We start from the raw sequence: 22,117 nt of genomic DNA, 5'->3' as shown, positions 1-22,117 counted from the left end.
AATAAACCACTCCCATGCCTGATAAAAAGTATATATATATTTAGAAAGCTTGTGAGGAAATGATTACTCTGTTTTTGTTTTACTTGAATCGCTTGTCTGTGTACTTAATAAAGGATTTTCGACTGGAAACAGACTGCCTGCCTTGCTTGGATTACTTTTGAATACTTAGTAATGCTGTACAATTATATATTTTCTATTATTGTTTTTTGTTTTGTTTTGACTTAAAACGAGTTTAAGTTTGCTACTTCTACTACTATTGTCTGATCTGGTTAATATACAGTGATTAACTAGAAATATATGGACTGAAAATCTTCCACACAGAAAAGTTTGTTACACTGTTTTGTTTTTGGACCCACTGCACTTTAGTGGGCTGTTTTGAGACTTTTGGGATACCACAGAGTTTACTTGTTTTAAGATAGGGAACACACACACACACACACACACACACACACACACACACACACACACACACACACACACACACACACACACACATATATCTTCTTCTTCTTCTTTCGGCTTTTCCCGGTTAGGGGTCGCCACAGCGGATCACCTTGTCCGCACATTGAATGGCAGTGGAGTTTTACAGTGTCGAGTTGCCAGCCCGGCGCCCAACCTTCCACAGAAGGCACACTCACACGCACAACTAGGGCCAATTTAGAGTGTCCAATCCACCTGCAGCATGTCTTTGGGATGTGGGAGGAAACCGGAGCACCTGGAGGAAACCCACACGACCACAGGGAGGACATGCAGACTCCGCACAGAAAGCACCCCAGCCGAGGATCGAACCGGAGAACCTCTTGCTGTGAGGCGGCAATGCTAACCACTGCACCACCGTGGCCGCCCACACACACACGCATATATATATATATATATATATATATATGTGTGTGTGTGTGTGTGTATGTAAGCGCGCGTCTGTGCATGTTTATGTTTATAGTAGTATGTGTGTATGCATGTTAGGTGTAATATTTATATGTCTGTGCACACACACACACACATATATATATATATATATATATATATATATATATATATATATATATGTGTATGTGTGTGTGTATCAGTGATTCAATATAGACTTGTATAAGCACATTCGTGAGTTTATGCAGTTCTGATGAAGTTCTTTTGTATTATGAAACAAATGTCAAATAAATAAAATGTAAATAGAACAAAAGTGCTCAACTGTGTGCTTTAGTTGTGGACATTATTAAATGGGTGGTGGCAGCTCCAAATAGAGTTAATTATACTTCATGGTATCAGTTGAAATGTTACATAACGCTGGAAAAAATTGCCAAAGCAAACTGGTGATTAACTTCCATCAATTTGCAGATATTTGTACTTGCTTACAATAAATATATTTATGCAAATTTGCATATATGTAAATATCTCAGGCAGTGCAAATGGTAGTGGAGCAGCAGTTCATAGGACAGCTCAAGATACAAGTCAGGAATGTCCGCTGACCCCAGTAACAGTGGTCAGAGTAGATCAGTATGTGTGATATACCTCAAAGAAGCTTTCTAGTGAATCAGCACTTGCATGTAAGTACTGAGCACGTGCAAGCAAGAGTGCCATTTTGAGTGAGCAGCCAGAGTGTGGGCATGCAGGTATGTAGTCGGTCATTAGTTAGATAGTTCATTTAAATTTAATGCTCCTGCCATTCATCCTGATGTATTTGTATACAATAAACTACTTTTAACAAAACACCCAAGCCTCAACGTAATGCACATAAGAGAGACAGTCAGTAAGGAATAAAGTGCAATTTCTTTTTACCAAATTAGAAATGTATGCTGTACTAATATTTCTGTTAATAATCTGACCCTGCTAATTTATATTTGGTATCAAATGAAAACTTACATAATGCTACAAAAATGATCACAGATACCTCAGATACCTGCTCTTTATCTGCTACCAGTTTACCCGTATTTATGTTTATTTAGTAGTAAGTTATACAAATGTGCATAAATGTCATATTTCTGTATATATTTTGGGCGTAGTTATCCTTAACACATTATGGAACAGCATTTCACATGCCCAGTCACCACAGACCTCAGGAATGGATCCTGAAACAAGTGGGGTATTCTGTATCAGAGAAAATGTGGAGTTCTTTTCAAGAAATATTATGAATATGCATGTCATATTTTAATTATAGTAATAATTTGAACCAGAGAGTGTTTATTCAGTACTCCATGGTATCAAGAGAAAGTATACACAATAAAAATTTGCACTGATATTTGGTGTCTAACTAGCACTGTGTTGCAAATATGTAAATATATTTGCCCATTAAATATGCAGATATTCATTCCATTCATAATTATGCAAAATCTGAAAAATGGAGTGACATCTACAAAACTGTATTACAATTATGTGAAGAACACATCTACACAAACAAAAGTTAAACTTATAGTTGGGGTCTGTGTGCTCTGGTTACAGAGATAATAAAACTTGTTTAAGTAATTGTAGGTACGCTTGTATGTTATTTAATTACTTGTTCAATATAAAATTACTGTTGTGTTTGACTGGCACAGTAATATCACCACCATGAAGAGGGAAATGTGCTGAAAAACTTCTGTTTTAACTTTTTTATAATTTTTATTGTTTTTGAGATATATGCATTTATTTACAGGTAGGTTGCAAAACTGCATTCTCAGAATTTTAGATCATGTGAATGAAATTCCACTCTGGCCAGGTGTGAAAGAGTTAAATAACCCAAGTATAATACTCACCTCCAAGGTCACGCAGCCTTAGAAGGAGAATAATTTAATAATCTATCTCCTCCTTTCTACACCCGGGCAATAAGGATAATCCATCCCCTAACCTAAAGCTTACTGATTTAGAAAATGCCTCTAACTTCAATACCTTCTTCATAGAATCCATAGCTAAACTCACCACCAGCTTCTGTCAGCACTCTCACCCTCCTCCCCCAACCAACCCCTCTACATCCCCACACAATCTGACTACCCCTACTCCTACTTTTAGCTTCTCTCCTGTCTCTATAATCAAAATAAAGAAGCTCCTTCAACTCAAAACATGCTCCCCTGCCCCAAATAACCTGCCCACAACTGTTCTCAAATTGTCTGCAGACAGCATTGCCCATTCCATCTCTATTTTAATAAACCGATCCATACTAGAATCATACGTCCCCTCACTATGGAGAACATGCCTTTATCATTCCACTCCATAAAGGTGGCAAAAACACTGACACTTCTAATTTTTGGCCCATAGCCATCCTATCCTCACTATCAAAAATCAAGGAAAAATGTATTCAATCCCAAATGATGTCCTATATGACCCAAAACAACCTACTGACCCCTACACAACATGGTTTCCATTCCGGGCATAGTACCATCACTGCCCTTCTCTCCTTTCTAGACTCCATAAACCTTGCTTGCTACTCTGGCAAAATAGTTTCTACTCTGTTCCTTGACCTCTCCAAAGCCTTTGATACCGTTTCTCACCCCTTACTATTATCCCAACTGTCCTCTCTCAACCTCTCCCCCATCACCTGGTTCACCAGCTACCTCTCTGAAAGACAGCAATCTGTCAAATGGAAAAACTCACTCTCTTCCTTTCCGCACGCCCCTGCTGGAGTTCCCCAGGGTTCCATCCTAGGCCCCTACTCTTTAACATGTTCATTAATAACTTCCACCAGTCTCTCTCCAATGCCACACTAATTCAATATGCTGACAATTCGACCATTATTTGTACAGCAGACACCCCCTCTGACCTACTTCTCAAAACTCAGTTAGCCTTCTTTAATACCGAATCATGGATCCATAGTAATCATCTTGCCTTAAATACCAATAAAACAAAGTTAATGATCTTCTCCCCATCCAAAAACACCAATATAGACAAAAACTCTTTTACAGTGACTGCTCAGAATAACAGCCCCATAGAAATAGTATCATATACCAAACTGCTCTTTGTCATAATTGATGAAAATCTAAAATTTGACATCCATATCCAAACTAATATCAAAAAAACTCACCAAAAACTAGGTCTCCTGTATAGACACAGTAATTACCTTACCCCCTCCACCAGACACACCCTTACCTCTACTTACCTTCTTCCCTCTCTTATGTACAGCGCCCCCCGTATTCACTAAACTTCAGCTAGGCTTATAGGCCAAGTTGGAAGCCTGTTGCAATAAAATCTCCAAATTTGCCACAAACTCCAGAAACTCGTCACAACACTGTCTCTCTCTCTCCACTCCCTGAAATGGCTTGAACTTCCTAACTACCTCAAATTCCTTAGATTTACTATTGAACTTCCTAACTACCTCAAATTCTTTAGATTTACTATTGCTCACAAGCTCATATTCAAACCTTCTAGTTGTCCACCTCTTTAACCCCCTACATTCCCAACCGCTCTCTAAGATCAGAAAACCACAATCTTCTAAACATATATAAGCCTCACGCTCGCCACAATCCTGCTCCCTAGCTAAACTCTGGAATTCTCTCCCTACCAGCCTTCAAAATACTCAGAGCCACTCAAACTTCAAAACTCTTCTCCAATCTCACCTTCTTTCAAAGTGGGAATGTTCCTGTACCCCTACCACATAAACTCTTTAACACCATTTCCCATGCACTGTATACCTCAGCCTTCTATCACTGTGCTCTCTTACCCTTTGCCTCTACTTCCTCTCCTACCCTGTACCTCATTAACTCCCCCCCAACCCACTCCCTTTCTCCACTATATACCACCTTTGACCTCTCCCACCTCACCTTCTCTCTGTCCTCTCCTCATATTGCTAACTTAAAAAAAAAAAAAGCTTTTCTTTTTTTTTTTTTTATCTGTACATACATTTTTTCATCTTAAATGCCTGTACTTTTAATATGTTTAGACTACATGACTCTCACTTTTGTAAAGCATTACCTAGGATTAGAAATGTTACAACTTTTTTAACAAATTGTATATTATGTCTGTATTTTTCACTGTTCTACTACTTTATTTACTTTTGTATAACTATTGTAAAATTGTCTATATCCTATGGAGCTTTTATCCCCTGGGCCCCCACTGAAAACGGGATCTTCCAGGCCCAGTGGACTATTCCGGTTATCAAACTGTAATAATAATAATAATAATTTTTGTAGGTGGATTCTAGAAGGCACAGCTCACTTTGTAACGGACTACTGGTGAGCTTGTCTTGGCTGAAAAATATTACTGCCTTTTATGTAGTTTTAACTGTCTAAGATTTAGCTGTAATTCAATTTTTTTAAACCTGCTGATGTTGTGCATATCTTTGTAGTCTTCCTGTTTTACAGTTTGCTATGGTTAAGCATTGTTTTGTGTAGTGTAAACCCTGTATGCCATTTAGTCCTTGATCAGATTTCATGCCTAATCATAAAACTCATTGTGCATATTGCCCTTTAGTAATTATGAAAGGTGTAGTTTCAAGCTCTAAAGTACTTTGAAGTTTAGAAAGATAAAAATGTTTCCAGTTACAAACCAAGAAAATTCTGAGTGGCTGGAAGGAAAGGCATCCACCTCAGGGTGTGACTTTTTGTTTCAGTCCTTTGATCCAGCCAAAACTCACAGCTGGGAATTTAGAGGTGCTAAAACTGCAAGGACACCTTCAACATACCTAGAGTACTTTGCCAAGAGGAAGAGGTTCTCATTATGGACTGAGAGGTATTCTGTGCCACCTTAGTTATTCACCTTCTGACATATTTCAGGTTGTCGTGTGATTTAGGGGTCTCATGCATTCCATAGTCAAGATGAAGGTTTCTCCTACCCTGGCCTTGTGAGGCTGAACTGTTGCTTAATATCCACTTGAGCAACCTGGTCTAAGTGGATTTTGTCTTTATCTCCTTTGAAGAATCCTTTACTGCCTTAGGGCTTGAATTTAATGAGTTAGTTTCCTTATTGCTTGAGCTGGCTAGTTGAGTTGTGTTGAAGTTTGTCGCTTCTTATCTCTGCTCAAAGAATCTCTGAGCTTCAGACCTTTATCTGTATGGAACCCCAGCTGATCTTTCATAAGGTTTGGGTTCCTTTAGAGTTAACCCATTTGTCCTGCTGACAGTGGTCTTGGATTTTTTTTTTGATCCAGTCTGTTCATCTGCCTGATTTCTTCATGGAACAGAAATGAGAAAGAGCCTTTGCATTTTTGAAGTGCACTGCCAGATCAGCTTCTACTTTAAGTGAGTGCCTGAATTCAGGAAGGAGAGAACAGCTCCTGTCCTTCCATTTCACTGTTACAGTATTTATTAGAATAGGGATTCCCTGCCAAGGGTAGGCTGACATCCGGCCAGTATACCAAAGCTTTAGGTTGCTTTAAGGTATGCCGTACATTACATGTATGCTCCCCGTTAAAGCGTAAGGCATAAAGATGATGTCCGGACATACCATCCTCAGAACTTGTTTGCCGCCAGTCCAAACACCTTTTTTTCCCCCTCAAAACACCTTTTTTGGCTTATCACTTGTGACACAGGCAAATTTGCATTCACATAAAAGTAATCAGACTATAATCACATAAGTATTATACTTCACATATATCTCTATATATCATGTAACCTAAGCAAAATTACATAAATGATTCAATTCATGCCTTTTTTAAACAAGACACACGTTTATTAAACCATCATTTACTACATTGGCAATCATACTGTATGTAAAGGAAAACAAACCACACCGACCCAATCCTAGTTGCAAGCATTTTGCATCACAAACCATACTGACACACTCCCAGTTGCAAACATTATCCATCACTTATATTCTATCCAGTCTTTCTCACTCAAACATTACATAGCTCAGTTAAGTTTTGCCTCCTTTTAAACCTCCTTCCTCCCTTGTATGTATTGTTCCCACAATTCCCATTTTTTCCTGTGTAGTTTGCTCCTGCCCTTTTCTAAAGATCTCAGTTCCATTTGTTTTATCTCTCTTACTATATTCACTACTTCCAGTTTAGTTGGTTTAGATTTTGATTTCCATTTTCTAGTAATTGCTGTTTTAACAGCCACGATTATTATACACAACAAGGCCTTACCATGTCTAAGCAATTCCGATTCTGTATCATAGCTGAGAAAAATCCTCTCCCTCGTCAGACCAATCTGACCACCCAGCATCTTTGACAGTGCATCCCTCAGGGAATCCCTAAAGTCTGCCAACTCACTGTACTCCCAAAAGCTATGTTCCCAGTTACCACTTTCTTCCCCTTTACACCTCCAATATTTGCTGTCTGCCTGAGGAAAAATTATCTGGAGTCTACTTGGGGTATAAAAATATGTAAACATTTCCAGGCCAAAATCCTAAATCTTGTAGATTTTGTTGCATATTTGGGAGACGTACATATCCAATCTCTCTTTCGAATCCTTTCTAATCTCCTCTGATTAGTCCGAATGCCATTTTTGATTATTGGTCTGAGCGCCGGCTTTGTTTACTGGTTCATCAGGCTGTTTCAAATAAGTGCCCCTTTGGGGGTTTTGCTCTTATCTTTTTTCTTTTTATGTTGCTTGTGGGATTCATGTCATCTAGAAAGGGTAAATAGTGTGGGAGACAGATTCCCCACAAAGATCATCACGAGCAGTGCTTATTTTGTCTTGCCGCTTCCCAAGACCATATGTCCTGTTCTGTTTTCAGCCTTTTGTTTCAAAGACTCTCCATTGTCTGCTTTCTCCTCTGGCCTTGTACTTGGAGAACCAGTGTCTTAAGCTTTTAATGAAAGACACCATGGAAAGAACTTCTCCCCTCTGAGGGTCAGCCATCCCTAAAGAAAAAGGCCAAGAAATCTAGGTCCAATTCTTTCGCTGTGGGCTGGTGAAAGCCTGGAGGATCACCTGGATCTGCCTTTGGATTCCTGTGCTGTGACTGGTTTGGAGGCCAGCATTATCCAACTTCTCGCACGTCCCTAAAAGTTTTGCAGATGTTCCCTTCGGATGTTCATGGGGAAACGAGGCTCATTATTTCCAAAGGCCCTAGAAGTGTTCCTCAGATTCTGATTAGAGAGGAAGTTCCGACTACAATTATTGAATGCTGCTCAGGGTCTGAGCTTTCTAAATTTTATAAGGTGGACGTCCCATTGAAAAAGAAACAAAAAAATAAAGCATGTTTCTCCGGCTCCTAAGGATCCTCAGAGTGAATGGCAGAATTTCACTCTGGGGTTGTTTAATGCCCGTATGGCTTTGAAATCTCCTTAGGGAGTTTCTGTTCCTGTCCCCCCTTGGTCCTCTACTCCTCTTAAAACCCCATGGAATGGGATTCCTCTAACGAGGAAGTGGATTCAGATGAAGAATCTCAGATTCTCCCTGCATTAGACTACGGGTCTGAGGAAGAGGAGTCCACAAGTTCAGACACTCCTTTTGTGGAGATTTCTTTTGCAGGTGCAATCTCTAGAATGATAATGTTCTTTAAATGGGATTGTGCTAAGGCTTCTGAGGTCCAGTAAAGGTGCTGCAAGGTTTTGCAAGTGGGCTTTGCTAGACCTTCTGCTGTTCCTCTTGTTTTGGCTGCATTGTTGGATCCCTTTTCTACTACATCTAAGGCTCCAAATTCCCAGCCTCCTGACCCCAGGAAATCTGATGTTTTATTAGGTGCCTGAGGACTGCAAATTTCTGTATAGGTGCTGTTCTGCTGACCCCTCTTTGTTGTCTGTGGCATCTGACAAGCCTTACTGCCTTCTACTAAGTTACCTCCTTTGGATAAAGACAGCAGGACTATGGAAAGTCTAGGTAAGAAGGTTAATACCTTTGCTACCTTGGCTTTTAGGGCTATCAGTTATCAGACCCATATACCAAATCACCTAGAACCATATTTTACACCGTCGAGTGGCTAGCTATGGCGCACAGTCTGTGATCCATGTTCTCCTATCTTAAGGATACTGCTCACCACAGTAGATGCCCAAAGCGATTGGTCTGTAACACTCTTCCTCCTACAGGGCACCATGTAGAGTCTGTGCTGGTGCCCACAGCTCCATTCATTAGTGAGTTTGAGATGGAAACACTCAGCATGTTTTTTGGACATGGAGAAACTCCACGGAGACACAGGGAGAACATGCAAACTCCAAACAGACATTGGTCGGAGGTCAGGATTGAACTTTGTACCTTGTGCATGGGAGACAAAGACCTTAACCATTAAGCCATCTGGTCTACTGTATGGTACAAAAACCTAGGCAGTAAAGGCAGAACAGTTGAAGAAGCTAGAGGTGATGGAAATGAAGTGCCTGAGAAAGGTGATAGGATGCACACTGTGGGACAGACGAAGAAATGAGGACATAAGAGCAGAAGCCAAAGTAGCTCCAATTGCAGAAAAGATTAAATTGAACAGATTACGGTGGTTTGGGCACATGTGTAGAAAAGCAGAAGACAATCTGGTGAGGAAGATTTGGGACAGACAGGAAGAAGGTAAGAAGAAGCGAGGATGTCCAGCAAAGAGGTGGATGGATTGTGTGAAAGAAGATCTGCGACAGTCAGGCATGAGTGTTGAAGAAGGCAGGAGTATGGCACTGAATCGAGAGAGTTGGCGACAGTTAACATGTTACCCTGACCCCATGTAGAAAAATGGAAAAAGGGGGCTGATGATGATGATGAATTATCAGACCCATATGTCCACATATATTTTGGCTCTTGTTTCTCAGGTTTGTCAGGTAATTTCCAGTCTCCATGACTCTGAAGGGAAGATTTCTGCTCTCTCCCTCCTAGGGACTTCTTCCCAGGTGGATTGCCAGTTTGTTAAATGTAGTTATGATGCAGCAGAGGCTTCTTCTAGAGCGGTTGCTTTTGTTTCGGTGATGAGGAGATATTCCTTGTTTTGGCTTTAACCTTTACCTAATGATATTAAGGCTACATTGATGGATGCTCCTCAGGATAACAAACACTTGTTTGGTGAAGCTGTGGCTGATTTGTTTAAGTCTCATCAGGATAAGGGGAAGGCCTTGCAGGAACTTAACATTTTTTCTTTTGTTTTTCCTGTGCCTAAATTTCAGAGAAATTACCCTAATAAGCTGTCCTTTGTTCATAGGCAGTCTCACCCTCCCCCAAGGGTAAAAAAGGTGGAACCTGGCTCCTCCTGCTAAAGTTACCCAGACTACTGTGATTCAGAAGTCTCCTTTTCCTGACAAACCAGGTGCTGTCTGACAATCCTGTTTTTCTAAGCCACATTCCTCTTTCACTTCGTCTTGCCCTATCCCTTCCTGTCTGGTTAAAGATTACTCAGGATTCATGGGTTCTGTCCATTGTCCACCTAGGGTATTTAATGGTCTGGAAATCTCTTGCCCATTTTATGGGCATTATTCAGCCCCCAGTGGAGCAGTTTTTTTCCAGGGGTGACTCAGGAAACTATTCAGGAAGTTCCAGTTTCCCAAAGGGAGAAGAGCCTCTTCTCCAGATTGTTTTTGGTTCCCAGGAACGATGGCACTTGGAGACCTATTCAAGACCTCTCTCATCTAAACACCTTTCTGAAGGTCCCTCCTTTTTGAATGTTGTTCCTTTAGGCCTTGTTCTCTGTGCTGCTTCCTCAGGCCTTTCTAGTGTCTCTGGACCTCAAAGATGCTTACCTTCATATCCCTATTCATCCCCCTTTCAGGAAGTTTTTACATTTCTGTGTTGCTTCCTGGCATTTTCAGTTCTCTGCTTTGCCCTTTGGCCTTTCTGCTGCCCCAAAGGTATTCGCGAAATGCCTCACTCCTGTGCTTGCATTTTGCAGGCTCAGGGGGAATCCACATTTTCCCTACTTGGATGACAGCCTGTTTCAGACATCCTCTGCAGAGATATTGTTGAAAAATCTTAATTTTGCTGTCTCCCTTCTGCAGAGATTGGGGTTCACTAGAAATTTCAAAAAGTCCTTTCTGACTCCTTCACAGGATCATGTCTTTTTGGGATGCATTATCCAGACTGTTCCAGTACTGGCATCCCTGCCTCCTCCCAAGGCTCTAACTCTCATTTCTTTCTTTCAGTCTCTTCTACCTCTCGCTTCAGTAACAGCCAGGGAATTTCTGAGAGCTTTGGGGTTCATGGCCTCCATCACTCTTAAGCTCCCATTTGCCAAGCTCCACATGAGAAAACGTCAGTGGTTTCTAAGATTAGTTTGGCTTCAGCATTATCATCCCCTCAATTTCTTAGCTCCTCTTCTTCCATTTCTCAAGCTGGAACTTCAGTGGTGGATTCAGCAGTTGACTGTCAGTCCAGGGCTCCTTTTTCAACCACCTCTTCCCTCTCAGGAGCTGTTCACAGATGCTTCAGATGAGGGATGGGGAGCAACCTTTTGTTTCCCAAAGGTACAAATCTGGTCACCCCATCAACATAAAGACCACACCAACATCAAAGAAATGACCGCTCTAGCTCTTCTGCTAGCTCTTGAGGCCTTTCATCCTCTTTTCTCCCCAGGACCTCTCAAGGTGTTTACAGACAATACCACAGTGATGTGGCATGTCATCAGATGGGGGGGACAAGATCTTATCTGCTGTGTCAGTTGGCACTCCTAGTGTGGGAACTAGCTATGCAGTATCAAATGACACTTCAGGCAGTTTACATTCCCTCAGGTCAAAACATTGTGGCAGACTCTGAGCAGGTCCCCATAACTCAATTCCGTGAATGGATGCTTCACTGGGATGTTTTTCTGGGCATTGTCCACCAGTGGGGTACTTCTCAAATGGATCTTTTTGCCTCCCTCTGACCAGATGACTTCCTGTCTTTTGTGCCATGGTCTCAGGTCCTCTAGTTTGGAAGGTGACCTTCTCTTTTTCTTGGAAGAGGATGTTTCTTTATGCTTTTCCTCTCCTTCCCCTCATTCCAAAAGTCCTGTTCAAAATACAACAGGATGCTCCCAAAATCTTGTTGGTGACACCCTTTTGGCAGAGACAGTCATTGGTTCCCTCTTCTTCTGCATTTAGTGAAGGACAGTCATCACAAGTTACGTCACATGGTGGACCTACGCACACAGGACAGGGGATCTATTTTCTGTCTCCACCTGTCCAATCTTCAACTGATACTGTGGGCAATAGGATTTTGATTCCACGTAGACACCTTTTTCCGAGGACTTGCTTAGGATGCTGCAGGAGGCCAGGAAACCCACTACTAGAAAATCCTACTTATCCAGATGCAAGAGATTTTCTGTTTGGGGTCTTTCTCGTAACCTGGATCAACTTTCTATGGAAGTTCTCCTTTGGTTCTGTCATCTGTGTGAACTGCTCAATGCAGGGTTGGCTTATTCTGTTAAGGCCCACTTATCGTCTGTCTCTGGTTGCCTGCCTTTATCAACTCCCTTAGCTTCAAGATTTGAAGCTAAACAATTTCTTAAAGGCTTCCTGCATATTAGCACTCCCAGGAAGCCTGTTCCTCCACTCTGGGATCTTAATCTTGTTTTAGAAAAATTGACCCAGGCTACTTTTGAGCCTGCTGCTTCAACTTCTTTATAACATTATTCTTGGAAGACTGTACTTTTCTTAGCCCTTACTTCTGCCAGATGGGTGTGTGAGCTACAATCCCTGATGGCTTGCCCTCCTTTTTTTTTAGTGGTCCATAAGGACAGGGTGTCCCTTCATACTAGTCCTTCATTTATGCACAAGGTGGTGAATGAGTTGTCTATTAATCAATCTATTTATTTGCCCACTTTTTCCCTTCCCTGCAGTCAGTTAGTGAGAGGGTGTTGCACACATTGAATGTGCATAGACAACTCAGATTTTATTTGGATTAGACTAAAGCTTTTCGTTAATCTGATCAGCTCTTTCTTTCCTTCTATCCTAGGTCTTTAGGATTCGCTGTGTCCAAGCAAAGTATTTCTTCTTGGATTTCTAAAGCTATTTCTTTTTGTTATTCCTTTCATGGCAAGAGCCTACCTTGTTCTGTTAAGCCTCATTCTATTAGAGATGTGGCTTCTTATGGTGCCTTTTTCAAGGGTTTGGATACTAGGGTTATTCTTGAGGCTGCTACCTGTACTTCTTTGCATACATTTGCCAATAACTACAAGTTGGGTGGATTCTCCAGAACTAGAGCTGGTTTTGCTAGGGCCATCCTTCTTGGGTTTCTAGAGAGCTCTGCTTTTCCTTCCTCCTCCCTTTTTTCTTTCTTAGCTTTTGCACTCTCCCTAATGTAATGAATACTGCAACAATGAAATGAAAGGACATGGTACAGTTGTGTAAGTTATTACCATAACAGTAAATGTCCTTCTCTTCACTGTTGCAGTATTCACTTTCTCCTCCCCCTGGTCCTCTTCTCTTCTGGATGTATTGGTTACCTGTCTTCTCTTTGGACTGATATTCCTGTTGGGGCTGTCACTTCTGAGAAAGGTACAACTGGACAACACCTTTATGCCCTATGCTTTACACGGGGAGCATACGTGTGACAAACGGTGTACCTTAGACGTATAGCAACTTAAGGTTTTGGTAAAGTGGCCAGACGTCAGGCTACCCTTGGCAGGGGATCCCTATTGTAGTGAATACTGCAACAGTAAAGAGAAGGACAGCTATCTTTACAGAAAGATCTTACACAACTGTACTTTATCTCCTCTACTGTATGTAGAGAAGGTCAGCAGTTGCTGACTAAACCCTTGCCCAGTTTATAGTCAGCTACATTAGATGTTTGCTATCATATGGTGAATTCCCATTGAGAAAGGCTTTTGACATTGTCCTCATCAGCAAAAATGTGGCTGCTTTCATTGTTTTTTTCAGAAAGTCTTTTTAACGAACATTTGTGCTGCAGCCACTTGCTCAAGAGTTCACACATTTATCAAGCACTTTTGGTTAGATTGTTATTGCCAGGGTGTGGGCTTGCTATGCTACTTTGATAATTTCAGATATACACCTTCTGAGCAGTCATTTGGCTGTAAGCTGGCTTTTGCTTTCTTATTTTTTTATCCTGCTTTGGATTCTTGCCAATTGTAGACTCATCACAAAAGGGTCCATATGTTAGTTATCTGTTAAATTAAGGGGACTTTTCCCAGTGGATTCTGCTTACCATGTTTTTATCCCCTTTGTGGATGGTTTCTCCGTCCAGAAGCTGCTTTTGGAATTAACTATTGTCAGTTGTGTTATAAACAGATATCAGATGCAAGTTCTTTGGGTTTATGCTGTTTCAATATGGAAAAGCCTATCATTACAAGTGAGTTCTGTTACAACATTCACTGAATGCATAGCTTTCTTGATGGAATGGCAGTTGATTTTAAATCCAAACCCAGAGAAACAAGGTGCATGGTTCCCTGGAAGACTCCAGTAGAGGCGTAGAGCTTAAGACCACTATGCATTGTATCATTGTAAGAATATGTTTATATATCTTTGTTCAGTGCACTTGTTCATTCTTAACTTACACAGATGTGCTCAGTGACTGGGGTGTGGGGTCCTTACATAATGCATGATGTCCTGGTATGAAGGCATGCACAGGTGAAGGAGGGAGGGTGGATTTATTTATCTGTATCATGACAGGTTCTAAGAAAACCTGTCAAATTGAGAGAGGATGGAATGGCGCTTGTATGTAGCTCTACCATTGAGGGTCCCCTCAAAGATCAGCTGTTTGTTAAGAACATATCTATTGTGCTGTATCATATTATATTAAAAAGCTTTTTAATACTAGTAGCATACCTAGTTTCATCACAAAGTATTTAAATTATGTTACCAACATTAAATGGTCCTACATAAAAGAATATGCAAATGTTTGTTATTTTTTTTCTCGGTTTATGCAGTAATCATACTTGTGACTTAGTTGCTATCTAGAGTTGTTTATTTTGTCTTAACAAAGTGCTTGTTAACGAAAATTTTAGAATCACATAAGAGCTTTCGTGACTTAAGACAGTACATTTGTGGAAACTCCAGTAACATCCTACAAGTTTACTGTCTCTGCATCCCTGGATTACTATGCTGTTGCCAGCTTTTGCCTCTTGCTGTTTTTTTTTTTTTCCAGCTTGAACTTCATTCTGGGATTTTAGGTCTCAAAGTGGAGGTAGGCTGTCTGTCTGATGTGTTAAAATCTGGTTTTCATGGCTGCTTTGGGGTTGAGTTGATTGTTTCATTTAATTTTGGCTGCTTCTGGCACTGATGCTCATGACTTGGACTATACTCCTTTTTCTCATTTTTATCTGTACCTTTTTTTCCGTCCCAATTTTGAATGACTTTTGTGTGTTATCTATGCTACTTCTGTCTACATTTATTCTGAGTGGGTTAGTTTCTGATTTTGTTGTTTTACTACAGAAGTTACTACATTTAATTCAGTTTTTCTGACATTTGGTTATTTTGTATTGCAAGGATTGTTCCATACTTTGCTGTATTTGTGTTTTACTACAGTTTGATATTAATTAAATTAGTTATAATTGAGCCAGACTGTCTTTATATATATTTCACTTTGATGATTTTTTTTGTCTGTCTGAGTATTCACTGTATGTATTCAGGTTCTCTGCTTATAAAGTGTTTTAGAATGTAAATAAAAGTAAAGGACAGCAATTTGGCTCAGTCACATGATAAAGGTGGTAAAAGATAGATGAATATGTCAGATCGACTTGTGAGGCTGGTAGAATTAGAGGTCAGACATAGATCACATCCTCGTCCTTTCAAGTCGGTCCACAAAGCGGTCTTACAGGACTTGCATGACTCCATCTTCCCCTTGATTAGTGAGGAGCCAAGCTCAAGTGCAGCATCTGCTGGTAACAAAAGACCAATGAGAAATGCAGCCTGTCAACCACTTAATGGGTAAGTGCATCCTGGGGTGTCATGGTGTTTAAGCCTCATGGTTAGATGAATGTAGCATTCTATATTCTGACTTGCTGTTAGAGATTAGTCACTAGAGTACCCTAGTACATACTGTATAATTGAAGAGTCCAGAGGCACTTCTTCATATGTTTTTCCTTGAGTCTGGAAAGATTTACCAACCAGGGCAGGGGAGTCTCCCATGAGTCATCTTCTACCTACATTGCCCATGTGGCAGCCCCCATCCAAACACTTGACATTTGTCAGCTCTTTGATATTTTATGGACACTTTCCTCACTGGTGCAGAAGTTTCCCCTTAAGGCACATGAACTGATGCTAGTGATATGCCTGCTCTGTCTTCTGCTTTCCCAGAGCTACCTCCAGCTTGCACCCAGACTTCTGGGCCCTGCTGCCCACACCTTTCTGCTCATCTACCATAACTAAACTTCATGCACATCTAGCAAGCATTCTCTAGTCCTTAAAGGAGCTAAGGTGAGAAGGAAGGTTCTCATTATCCTGGGAAGAAAATTTTGAGGAATAGGAGGCTTTTACATTTGACATTGATAAGGATGCTGATTCCACTCACTGCATTTTCACCTTCTCAATGAACCCTCTGGCTGATAAAACCTTCTTTGGAATGAAGTTTGGCTTCTCAGCTTTCTCACCAGAAATGTTTAAAGAAGGATACACAGCCATAGGACTCCCCCCCCCCCCCACCTTCAGCAAGTCTATCCTTTTGGCTATACAAATTTTGCAGACTTCCGGCATCTGACGTTTGCTGTTTCATCTCGTAAGAATGCATATGCCCTCTGTATGTCTTTTGCTAAGTAGAGTGAAATTCTACAGAAGCGTGCCAGTTTAGACTTCTGTGTAATCTTTTCAGTCTAGCATAGATCTGAGACAGCACAGTACGTTTCTAATTTACCACCTTATGAAGAGTTCAAGGTTTGGACAGGTCAGGCAAGAAGGTATTCGCATCCACTTTGTTTGATCATAAATCCCTCAATGAGTTACCCAGCTAAGTTCCTGTCATTTCTTATAGGTCTGACTTTGAGACGATAGCAGACCTTTTTTCACTGTGAGTTGAAGGAGGATCCACTTAATACTATTAAAAATGCTTCTACATTGGACTTCCTTGTGGTGTGCTCTAGTTTTCACTTTACTGATACTTTGATGTTGACAATTGGCTCAGACACCTGCATAGAATGGTGTGCCTGAGCATTTCCTCTTTCACATTGTGCTGAGGTTTGCTTCCTGCAGGCTCCGTGAGACTTAGTTGAAGACCATTAAATAAGTGTAAACAGCCTTCTACTATATGCAGAACCTGTATAATACTGCTATGACCCATCTGCTTCTTCCAGTTCAGAACATTTCTCAGTGAATTAAATGCCTTTGGTAAGATGATGAGGACCACAATGCATTGGTCATTGTTGCCTTCTCTGGCTGTGCTTCTTATATCCTTGAGAAAGACCAGTCTCAATTGTGTAGGTGTTACATTTCTGACTACTGTTTGGGGACAGTCCTTGGGGTGAGAAAAGGTCTCAGAGTACACCTTAGTGGGGGGAGCCACTACAAGAGAATGCAGTTTTTTAGATGCTTTCATATTAGGTCAAATCTAGCTTTCTGATTACCCCCAGAAAGAACATCAGAGACCAAGCTATCTTAGCAGAGCTTTTTGAGCCAAGCCTATTTCGCACTCCTCCAGTGAAGAGATGCCCAAGTTTCTTCTGTTACTTCCTCTTAGTCCAGAAGAGGTTGAGAGGATTCCATCTGACTTGCTGATTTGGACTTCAGCAGCTTCATTGTGCACCTTGTTTGTCAAACTTTGGATGGTGACTTTCTGTGAACAGCACATATTCCTGCTACTCCTGAGTTCATAAGTTATATTGCTTGACAGCACAGATGCTATTTTAACAAATCATCAAATGGGTGTCCACTCAGGAGATTCATTCACTTTGCTGAGGGTAGGTACCACTTTCAATGTAAAGTACTGCAATTTGTTTTTTTTTCTGTGCACCAAGTGTTTACCAGTGTACTGGATGTAGGGGCAGTGCTCATGAGGAAGAAAGACCTCCATCTCTTATCTAGATAACTGGCTCTTGATGGCCCTCTTAAGTAACTCCTTGGTATTAACTGTCTTCCAGTGTGCTTCTTCGATTTCATACCATGATGGGTCTCCATATGTTGGGACAAGTCCTCTTATGCCCGACTCAGAGAACTGCCTTATTAGGACAGAGGTGAATACCTTAGAGTCTGTCATTTATTTTAACATTGAGGGCCCAGAAGATCATAGCCTCAGCTTTGTGTTGCTGCAGAGGGTCAAAGCATGTGCCTTATGAGTATGAATGAGACTGTGATATTCAGGCTTTCTTTCCCCTCTTCTGATTATGTAGGTGTTAAAGTAGGTGGTGAGGTGTCAGTAACTGCAGCCTCTCCATGTCCACACTTATATTCTTTTTTGTAAGACCTTTATCATTAACTTTGGAGTGGTGAATAATACCACCAGTATTACAGCAGGTGTACCTGTCTTACAGCAGAACCCATCACAGAGGCTGATAATGGCTGCTTTACTAGTGGAGTTCGGAGCACACCTTAGTTCCTTCATGAGCCAGGGGAAAAGGATTCCCCAAGAGGGGAGGTCTGCACTTTAGTTAATTGGAGATTCAACTCAGTATTTCTCATCTTAGGGGCTCCTAAAGTGGGACAGAGACTATCAAACCCAATAATCTGTGATGAGAAAAAAAGACCTGTTGGTCATACCCACTGTGCAGTGAAACAGTGACACTTGCCACAGACATATGTTTGTATGCAAATACTAGGCTAGTTACCCTTGTGAGCCATGTTAAGCCTAGCAAATTTCCCTTTCAAAGGAGAGAATCAAACCCTGTACCTTGTAACTGCAAGGTAAACACTTTAACATTTATACCAATCACAACCCATCTGTTATTTTTGTATTCTTTTCACATTTTGAGCGTTGAATACACTGGCAGAATCCCTAAGCTGTAGCACCAGTCCTATTGTAGATTTTTACATTAGGTAATTCTTTGTCTTTTAAAATCTTGTGGTTTTAGGGCAGTCCAGAGATTAGCCTGTTCTTCACAAGGGCACAAAGCGGAGATGTCTTTCTGCTCCTTATTCCTCTCAGTTTAACAGAAGAAGAGAAAGTTGGAGGTGAATGCATTGTTTGCACTGTAGCAAGGAAGATTTCTGTATGCCTTTTAGCTATTATTTTAGATTTCATACAAAACTGTGATATTCAGGAGAAAAAATAGAAGTCATCTGAAACCCAAGTACCGTTGTGGATAGAGGCTCTCAGGCCTCTGACAGTGTAGAAAACTATGTAGGTACAAGCCAAGGAATCCCCCCTTTTCAGGTTGTGCAACAACCTGTTTCATCTTAAGGCCTGATTTGTCATTTTGATCCGTTCTTCCTCACGAATCTTGCAACAAGAATCTTAAAGATATTGAAAGCTACCAGGCTGCATGAAAGATATTTTTCAGTCTAGATGATGAAGGTTCTCCTTGCATTTTTATGTAGTCAGTCTAAAGGTGGTTTTTATTTACTTCAGACTCCTGTGTTATGACTTTGGTCTCTGCTATTCCATTGGTAGCGTACATCCTTCATGTACCTCTGCAGAAGTTAACCTTGTGGAGGGAAGAACCTTGGCCAGCAATGACTGGTCAAGTATTTCCTTAAAAGATTTAATATCTTTGCTCACCTTTGAGTAATCCACTGCCTTTCTAGAGCTGTGAACTTCATGATTAACAGGCCTGCCTGCCATTTTAACTAGCTGCCTTAGTAGCACAGACGTTTTTCTCTTTTCTAAGTAGCCAAAATCTCTATTTGCAAGCACTCTGAGATTGAAGCTCAATCTGTAGGGAACCCTGAATGGTCTTTTAGCATATCACTTGTCCCTTTGGACTAAATCAGTTTTCCTGTCAAAAGTGGAATTGGAATTGACCTTGAACCACTGCAGTTTACTATGTTCTTTCCATAGGCAGGATCTAGAAGAGAGAGGGCTATTCCTACATTAAATATGCATCACCAACCAATGTGTTACCCTGAAGAGTGTGCATGAGCTGGTACTTTCTGCACTGAATTTTTATTAAGTGGATTGCAACTTACAGTTTGTTTTGCCACTAACCGCAGACCTTTTGTTGAAAAATGCTGATTAAGACCACTTCACTAGTGATGTGGCTACATCTGGTGTTTGCTGTTGAAAGTGTCGCTGTTGTGGACATAGGTGCAGAGGCAGACCTTCAGTAAGATTGTTATGGTTTCAAGGATTGGGTATCCTTTGGCACTTCAAGACTCTGCTTTTTGAGTCTTTATTTTTGTACATTCCTCCTGCTCTGTACTTTCAAGAGATATGTATTTCATTGTCAAGGATTCTTCCCAACATTTTCTTTCTTACTTCATAGGGTCTTTGAAGTTGCCTTCTGCAGTTGGTGTTTATTACCCTTTTTATGTCCCTTTGTATAGGTGGTGATGGATTTTTTTTGTAAGGTGCAAGTATGTAATATATTGTGTCCTATAAAATGATTGCATCTTTCATTTGTTTGGTCAGTGGATTGGGAGGGGATTTATATACTTAGAGGTGCTGGGGCTAAATGCATTCTCCTGCTGTAAATTGGTAATACTGTGGCATGTTGGGTTGGGAGGGTTGGGAGGGTGACCTAATGGTTAAGGTGTTTGCCTTGCAAACACAAGGTGCAGGGTTTGAGTCTCACATGGGACAATTGGCTAGGCTTAAATGACTCACAAGGACAGTTAGCTTAGTACTAATCTATGAATCTATGTGTCTGCGGAATGAATATATGGCTTAGAGTGTGGACTAGAAAAACAAGTGATGCACTGGAGATTAGTATGAGATGAAATCAGCAATTACCAACTGCAGACCTGATATTTTGAGTACATATTTGTTGTTTTTCCTGAATATGACCAAGAAATTATTTGTAAACTAAATGCTATTTAACACTATGTTACATAACATAACCCCCTCACATCATAAATCTTTATAAATTTTGATTATGATGTACTTACATTACTTTTTATGTTTGAGTAGAAGAGGTTCTGCAGTTGTTCTCTGCTGGGATGCCTTTTGTGTGGAGTGTGCATGTCCTGCCTTTGTTTGCATGGGTTTTTCTACCATCTAAATTGAACAACGGTATGAGTATGTGCTTGTGTCATACAGAAGAAATACCAGGCAACCTAATTCTTTTCCCCCCATTTCCCTTGAAAATTCTACTGGTAGTGGTGGATGCCCAAGGGATCACTTTAGGGGTTAGATGAGAGAGTGAGTGAATGAGATTTCTTGACTTAGTGATGAGAAATAGACAATTGCTTAGATTGACTTATCAAAAGTATTTATTTATATTGTTATTTATGATTTGTTGACTGGGTTAATTCCACTGGACCAGTAACCTGTTTTCAGTGAAGACCCATGATCATATTCTCATTGACTCTGAGAAATTTGGCTGGAGCTTCCCCTAAGTTTTTCAATAAGTACCATGGGAACTTAAACATCCATCTAAATTACTACCAATGCAGGCAGATATAACCTCATTTTAAATTGTCATCCAAAGCTTTATGCTTCACTGCAGTGTCATGAGGTATGTATGTTAACATTAGTATATAAAGCAATATTAGTCAACCATTGAACAAGATTGTCTAAAAAGTGACATTATCATGTATTTTATTAATTACACGGTATCTAGTAAAATGTGTAGTTTTCATAAATGGCTAATGTATTAAAGGAATAATGCCTTGAAAAAATGAGAGTCATGATAAGATCTAATACCCACGCCAGTCCTGAGTAAAATTTATTTATTGCCAATGTTTTACAGGGAAAAGTTTGACTGGGCAAACAAGCCCCCTTTTCACTGTAGGTATGGGGAGAAAAGCCCCATGAGAAATAATAACAGTAGCACATATAAGACATGTAGAATATTCAATTAACATTTAGCAGCATTACAAAGCTTCATGAGAACTGTTTAGTGTAGTACTTGTACAACATATAGAATGCTCAGGTAACATTAGCAGCATTACATACAAAATGACAATGCATAAAGCAGGTTGTTGTTGTGTCTTTCAGCTTTTCCCGGTTAGGGGTCACCACAGCGGAACTCCGATCTGCTAATGATTGGCAGTTGATTTTTACGTACCGAGTTGCCAGCTCTGCTGCACAACCTTCAACGAAGGTACGCCCATTCACGCATGTCTCCACGCAGAAGACGCTCTAGCTGAGAATCGAACCGGACAGCATCTTACTGTGAGGCATTGCATAAAGCAGGTAATTATGAAATAAACTGGTATATTTTGTAGCAACATTATCAGCATTGGGTGCAGTTAAGTAGTAGAACATTAGGTCAGATATGATATATGCATTTTGTGGAGAACTGAAACATAAGAGAAAGTTATTGACATGTCTGTGTACATAGCAGAGGTAAATTAGGAATAATATAGCCTGGAGAATACCAGGGCCATAGCCACGAGTGAAGCAGGAACAGTTTT

The 22,117-nt window shown here is 40.5% G+C and overlaps 1 protein-coding gene across 3 annotated transcripts in view; it reads left to right on the top strand.

The window, feature by feature from the left end:
- The window catches only part of GTDC1 (glycosyltransferase like domain containing 1), a 3,282,804-nt gene that overhangs the window by 804,846 nt on the left and 2,455,841 nt on the right, over positions 1-22,117 (top strand). The gene's annotated exons all lie outside the window — the stretch shown is intronic.

Source organism: Protopterus annectens, chromosome 6.part0 (assembly GCF_019279795.1).
Source record: "Protopterus annectens isolate FY-2018-M chromosome 6.part0, PAN1.0, whole genome shotgun sequence".
NCBI lineage: Eukaryota > Metazoa > Chordata > Ceratodontiformes > Protopteridae > Protopterus > Protopterus annectens.
The sequence above is the reverse complement of the archived record's forward strand: the minus strand, read 5'-3'. Positions and strand labels throughout refer to the sequence as shown.